At 36.2% G+C, this 7,511-nt stretch overlaps 1 non-coding gene across 1 annotated transcript; it reads right to left on the minus strand.

Annotated features, from left to right (window-relative positions):
- Positions 1-4,164: 4,164 nt before the first annotated feature.
- LOC125997813 (small nucleolar RNA SNORA51) lies at positions 4,165-4,300 on the minus strand. The gene has a single exon (XR_007491828.1). It is a non-coding gene; the product is annotated as a small nucleolar RNA SNORA51 (small nucleolar RNA).
- Positions 4,301-7,511: the final 3,211 nt, after the last annotated feature.

Raw genomic sequence — 7,511 nt, forward strand, 5'->3', positions numbered from 1 at the left:
TCTCCTGCACACACTCTGGCCTGTTCCGGGAGCTCAAGGTTCCCTTGAATGGCTGCTTTCCACCCGCTCCAGTTGGCGACCTCCTGCTATTTTTAACACCATGTGAAAATATTTTTCTGAAAGGTTATGACTCACAGTTAAAGCACCTGCCTTGCATATGAGAGGCCCAGTGGTTGATCCCCAGCAACACACACAAACACACACACATACATAAAGAGGGAAAATATTCTCTAGATTTAGTTTATATGAAATATATAGGGTCACTGTCTGTTAAAAGTAGTGGTTTTTTTTTCACAAGATTTTATGCCATCTCTGAGAATGATCTTTATATGTAAGTAAAGTAATATAGATATTTTTATGGCACACATGATTCTAAAATTCAGCAGTTTTAATTTGTCAGTGATGTGTGTGTGTGTGTGTGTGTGTATGTGTGTGTGTTACTGGTGACTAAATCAGGTTAGGAACTTCCTGATTAACATCTTTGCTACGATATTCTGGGAATGAAACTGTGCTTCTCAGTGCTTGCTTTTTCCTACTATTATTTTTGGATCCTAGCAGTAGTGATAAACTTAAAGAAATTTCAAAATCTTAATCTCTGTTACTATTCCTTAATTATGGCACTTCTGGCCCTTAACTTCACAAATATTTATTTTCTAGTTTAAGAATAACTGGGAAATTTTTATAAGTGTGGAGTACACATTATTGTCCTTCTGCTATCATAAAATTGATTATCTTCCTTCATGCCTCTTATCTACCATCTCTTTTTTACCTGGTTCTCTATACAGTACAAGCTTGTTAGTCTTCTGGTTAGGCTACTAGTTTCAAGTGCCTGTGATGTCACTGATTTCCAAGATAATACTTTCTTTAATTATAATTTTAGCCTGCTGAAAGGAGAAAGGCCCTTTTCTACTTAAATCATATACTTTCTTAGGTTTCAAAACAAGAGAGATTGTTCTCTGAGTTCTATTTATTGGCTTTAATAAAGTATTATCTTTTTTTTTTTTTTTTTGGTTTTTGGGCCACACCCTGTGATGCTCAGGGGTTACTCCTGGCTATGCGCTCAGAAGTTGCTCCTGGCTTCTTAGGGGACCATATGGGACACCGGGGGATCGAACCGCGGTCCGTCCTAGGCTAGCGCAGGCAAGGCAGGCACCTTACCTCCAGCGCCACCGCCCGGCCCCATGAAGTATTATCTTAATGTGCTTGGAATTTGGCATAATTTTTCTTACCATTAAATGGATTTTGTATAGCAGTATTCACCAAACATTCCTTCAGTTCCATGCCTCATTTAGAGTTCTTCATGGAATGAGAAAAGCTCTTGATAAACTTTCCTACCTTAAATTGACATACAGTGCGAACTAGTTTCCTCCACTATTTTCTTCTTTTCCTTTGCATCTTTTATATTTTTCCTTCCTCTTTTTATTTTATCACCTTCTTTATTCTACACTCCCTCTTAGTCTTCCTTCTTCCATTCTCTCAATCTTCCTTCTTGATTATTGAGATCGACAAATAGTTGAAAATTTCATGACTTCATCTCTCCTGACTGCATAATATTCCATTGTGTATATGTACCACAATTTCTTTTTCCTATACATGGATGTAAATGGAATCTATTATGCTGAGTGAAATAAGTCAGCGAGAGAGAAAGAAGCATAATGGTCTCACTCATCTATGGGTTTTAAGAAAAATGAAAGACATCCTTGCAATAATTTCTAGAGACAAAAGAGAGGAGGGCTGAAAAGTGCAGCTCACAACAAAGTGATGAGTTTAGTTAGAGAAATAATTACATTGAGAACTATCATAACAATGTGAATGAATGAGGAAAGTGGAAAGCCTGTCTATAGTACAGGTGAGGGTGGGTTGGGGAGGAGGGAGATTTGGGACATGGTGATGGGAATGTTGCACTGGTGAAAGGGGTGTTCTTTACATGACAGAAAACTCAACCACAATCATGTTTGTAATCAAGGTGTTTAAATAAAATGTTATAGTAATAAAAAAGAAAGAAAAACAGTTGAGAATGGGCAATAATGTTGTGGAAAGAGTGATATTAAGAATATGCAGAGTGTTGACAAAATGCATTGCTGCTCCTGAGCTATCTCTCCAGGTTGGGTTGATAAGTGTTTGATTGTTTTCCTGTCTTTTTGGACAGTTGGTGAGTTGGAGGTAGTTTTGTTTTTGTTTTTGTTTTTTTGCTTCCAGATAAATGATCCTTATGAGTTATAAATTTGAAGGAGCAGCATCAATTGAAGCAGGACCTTTGGTAAAAAGTACTTTTTTTTCTATTGCAAATATCCCAGAATGGGGCCTGTAATATAAAATGAAAAACTAAGAACAAAATGAAATACCAGTTTAATTTACCCATTTGTCTTTGTGGATTTAAGTTAACCCATCTTAATGAGTCCCCATAGTATTATTTTCTAATTAAAACATATATATGCCTAATGAATTTTCAGAATAACAAGACATTTATAATAATTTAATGAAGGGCATTCTTTTCATCTATATTTACCTAGCAGCATAATCAAGAACCAACTTAGAAAGGTTAGATGTGGTCAAAAGAAATTTATGAAGAGTGGCTATTAAGAGATAGAGCATATGTACAAAGACTGTGGTTAAATAACATTAAGTAGGACGTGTTTATTAAAATGATGCAGAGATTTTATCCCTTCATTCTTGATGTCTCTTAGTACCTGACATTATACTGCTATGGTTTCCATGGAAACAGCACACACTCTTCCTTTCAGCTGACCCAAAGTTCAAGCCCTGCTGTTGCAATAGAAATTCTCAGAAACACCTCCACTTTTATGAAAAACAAAAATACCAAATCTATGCAAAAAAGAAAAGCAAAAAAATAGGGGAAGAAAGTCTATCAATTATATATATCATGACTCAAAGGGAATGTGAAATATTTTCATTAAGAGATAGTCAAGAAACAATTTACCATGCTGCAGGTTGACTCTGTCATTACCCTTCCCTAAATTACCTTAGAATTGATCCTCCTCAGCCTGCCTTAACATCTGCACCTTCTATTTCTAATTCATTGTCTTCTACTATTTTTAGTTTTCTAGAAGTATCCCTCACTTTTGATGTTTTACAAAATTAAGAGCTGGTTTCTCATTGAATTATAAAAAAACATGTTATTGCTGTGTATAAATTGTATCTTGGATGAAAAGAGGTTAAATTTGGTGAAATATTTGAAATAAGACTTCTCACGTGTGGCCATGAATGTAATTTTCCACAGTACCCTTTTGTGGGTTAATAGCTAAAATTTTTGGATGCAAGTAACAAAAAACTAAACTTTATTGGCCTTTAAAATATGCTCAGTGGTGTATAATATCAGAAGGTCCCAAGGCATATGATTTTGATTCTGGGTCTCTTCCTCTGGGATTTTTTATAATCCTGATCTATGTATATATGCTTATACTCTTATACTACCTGTTTTACTCTAGAAAAATTGCCTAAAGTTGTTCCCCAAATTACATTAGCCTCACAAGAAAAGTAAAATAATCATATGATCGACTTCACTCCTTGTGCATAAGCTACTTCAACTTTACTATTCTAATTAGGTTTAATCCATAAGTCAATACCTAAGTAGAATGTAGGGTTATGTTGGGCTTTATATTGAGGAATATTCTTTTCTATGCCACAGTGAAGTTGTAAAGTCAAAATATATTCAAAATATATGGGCATAACTATGTGTGTCTATGTAACATCTGCACACTTTAGATATGAATGAACTGATGGTAAGGAAAAAATTACTGTCCACTCTAAAAGTCTAGCTCATACTAGAATCATGAATACTGGGCCAATTTTTCCACAATTACCTACCACCCATTATATATATATGTATATATATGTGTATATATATACATATATATATATATATATATATATATATATAAAGGTGCACATACATCCACACAGAAATGAAGATTTTTCTAAATTCCTAATACAATCTAATATTTCAAAAGGAATATTGGTTAAAAAACTAGCACACATATTTGTAAAAAAATTATATTTAAGATTATGCTCATTGGTTTCTAGGCTTTGTGCCAATAATGAATAACAAATTATTTACATAAAACACACCAAATAAACAGAATTGTTTATTTTAGTTTGAAAAGGCCACATCCAGTAGTGCTGTAGGCTTACTTCTTTTTTTTTTTTTGTCCCCCAATTCACAATACATACCCGGCAAGGGGCCTGTGTTGAGGTGTATATGGGGTGCCTTTACTGTACCTCCTCTTTCTATACAGCCAGTGTAAAGAACACAGGCTGTAGGCTTACTTCTAATGAGCTTGGGGAACCAAATGGGTTATGGTGATCAAACCCAGGCCAGATGGACACACACACAAGCATTTTACCCACTATACTATCTCTGTGGTTATACAATAAATATTTATAAGTAAATTAATAAGTCTGAGGATAGATTGAGAAATAAGTTAGTAAGAAAATGACATTTAGAGGAAAATGGCTTCTTTCTTTCTCACTTTTTTTCTTTCTTTAGAACTTTTATGCCTTTAGAACTTTTTCAGCCATCTGGGGCTGAAGAGATAGCATGAAGGTAGGGCATTTGCTTTACATGCAGAAGGATGGTGGCTCAAATCCTGGCATCCCATATGGTTCCCCCGAACCTGCCAGGAGTGATTTCTGAGCCTAGAGCCAGGAGTAACCCCTGAGCGCTGCCAGGTGTGGCCAATAAAACAAACAAAAAAAATGGCCATCTAAACTGAATAATTTACTGATTTATAATTCTTTTCTTTTCTCTTTGTGTGTAGCTCCTTGTAATTTACTTCCATGTTCTGTCAAATCTTCCATCACTTTTTCATTCTCTTTTCCACTGTATGCATGGAGAAAATTCTGTATTATATTATTTTATCCAAAGGTCTCTGACAAGGTGGCAGTATAATGACCAAGCTAAGTGAAATATATTTTAATCACTGATGTGATAATAATATCAAATGGAAACATAGAGACATGTTTTTAAAAAGAATATTATAATGGAAAATATCCATAGAAAATACGTTCATGAAAAATTACTGTTTCAGGAAAGGGAGCATGACTGTTAAGGCCACTTTCGGACAAATAGGCCTACAAAATAGATTCCATAAGTGTAAAAAAAATGTCAGAGGAGAAAATAGTATCAGGAAAGAAAAAAAGAGCCAACAATGAGAAAAGGTGTACAAACTGCTTCATAGGGAATATGGTTAGGAAGGAAATCACAGAGAAAGGAAGTCCTCAGCTCATTTATGAACCCAACTTGCTATTTAAAACAATATGGAAAAGAATATTTAAACTAATAATAGTGAATGGAGGGGAATGGTACAGAGAAGAAATGTGTTTCAGAATATCCAACATAGAGAAATAACTCTGGGCACAAAATGAAAGGAGGTAATGCAGACTTGTAAACAACTGTTTCTAAAACCCCATGGAAGACTTTTAAGTTTTATGCATTAAGAAAAAAAAGAAAGAAAAATATTTTTAAAGTTTGTTCTTCAATTCTCTCTTGAACACACATATCTTCCTTGTCTTTTTGCCCCTCAGTTTGCTTTTTTCACTCTGGAAGAAACCAGTGTTCTTTCTTGAACATGTATTTTCTTTCTTTTCCTTTTGCCTCTTACATCTTTCTAAGCAAATTTTGTTCAACTCTCTTCCTTAAAAATATAAACATACTTTTTACAGTGTGATGAAAATGTAATGAAGTGGATTAGAATTTGTGGATTTGGTGGGCTTCCTTATTACCATGGTAAATTCTTTGTGAGACTAATGAAATGACTTAATGATAATGCAAGGCCAATTAGCCCATAGGTCTAGGATTGTCTTTTATGGAATATGGGTGAAATGTTCTTTTATTTCCACATCCTTCTCCTTCTGTGTCAATCTCACATAACTTGACTGTGCTAACAGTGCTAATAGTTCAATTTTTCTGCTTTTTTATTGCACATGTAAAAAATAATTTATTCTTGTGTAGCTGGACATGAATTTGTCTGGGTGGAAACATTGAAAAGCTAAAGCGTGCTTCTTGATCATCTTTCTTACTCTAAAATTTTAAATGTTGTATATTATTAGAAAGTCTGACTAATACAGAAGCCAAAAGACAAGGGCTTCCTGCACACTCAGGAGTAGTAGAGAACTCTGAGTGCTGTGGGATCAGTTAACACCTGTAGGGATGAATGCCAAACTGTCATAAAACGACTAAGCAGCCAGGTCTAACAGGAGAAATACACCCCCCCAAAACACACACACACACACACACACACACACACACACACACACACACACACACACACAAACTCCTGCTTGTGGGGGCATCTGAGGCCACAGATCATGTGATTACCAGAACAATGTCTAGATAGATTAACAACTGACCACTTGTGCTCTAAGCTTTGAGGCATAGGCAGCTGGACCTTACACCCAATGGAAACCCTGGTTAATGGAGCTTGTTGGAAACTTCATGAACTCCAGCTGTGCCTCCTCATAAGACTTATTACTCTCAAATACTGGCTACTGTGTTCTGTTCCTACCTGGATTCATCACTGGAATCACCTACAGAACTAAACCATTCAGGCCCTGGAAGCAGAAACCTGTCCATTCAACAATACATTTGCTTTATTCTTAGAATATAGTGTGACCAGACTGCCCCCACCCTCCCCAGTGATCTCTGCCCAACCATAGCTTCCTTCCATGATTCCCAATGTGCAAAAAATATAGTAGGCTGTGGGAGAATTCTGGGGATCACTGGTTGGCTGGTTTCCTGGGGGTGAAGGCTGCAAACTACAGTTTGCTTTCAGCCCCCTGCAGTTCATGGCATTCACTATGTTCATGTTCATACAAACCTGGGGTGGGCAGGTCGGCAGAAAGGGGTATCATATGGGAAAGCAATAGATGGAGTCAGGAGAGAGGGTGCTTACAGGCCCAGGAGGCTAAGAAGCCTTTTAGGATTTAGCTCTCTTGCTGTTGTCTTCTTGCTGTTCTATTTTACATGCTGTTCTATTCTCTCTTGCTGATCTGTTCTACCTCTGCTTCTCTCTTGAGCTGTTTTTATTAGCCCAAATTTAACATAAATTACCTGAGGGGCAGGGTTGACATAATTAAGGGTGCTTGTGCTAATTAACTCAGAAAAGGTGAAAGGAAAAATGATTTTACAGGTGTCTATAATAATACAGATGACAATAGGTCTATACCAGCAGACTCTGAAAAATGCTCTCCCCTTACCCACCTATCATAGCTATTAGAGGCTAACCACAATTGAAGTTCACACCTCTCAGCCTTCTCTTCTTTTTTTTTTTTCTTTCTATAGAACCTACAGGTCAGAAATAAACCAATGCTGAGAAGTCATCGATCATTTGAGGTTGTTGGGAAAGTCCTGAACATGAATCTAGCTTAAAGATATCCAACTAAATTTAGACATGAGAAATCCCTACAGAGAATTATTTTTTTTAGTATTCTAGAACCAGCCTCTCTGGTTCTCCCTGCCTTTGTCTCAGCTCTCTCACCCTTAGAAGCCTTGT

This window comes from Suncus etruscus, chromosome 19 (assembly GCF_024139225.1).
Source record: "Suncus etruscus isolate mSunEtr1 chromosome 19, mSunEtr1.pri.cur, whole genome shotgun sequence".
Classification (NCBI taxonomy): domain Eukaryota; kingdom Metazoa; phylum Chordata; class Mammalia; order Eulipotyphla; family Soricidae; genus Suncus; species Suncus etruscus.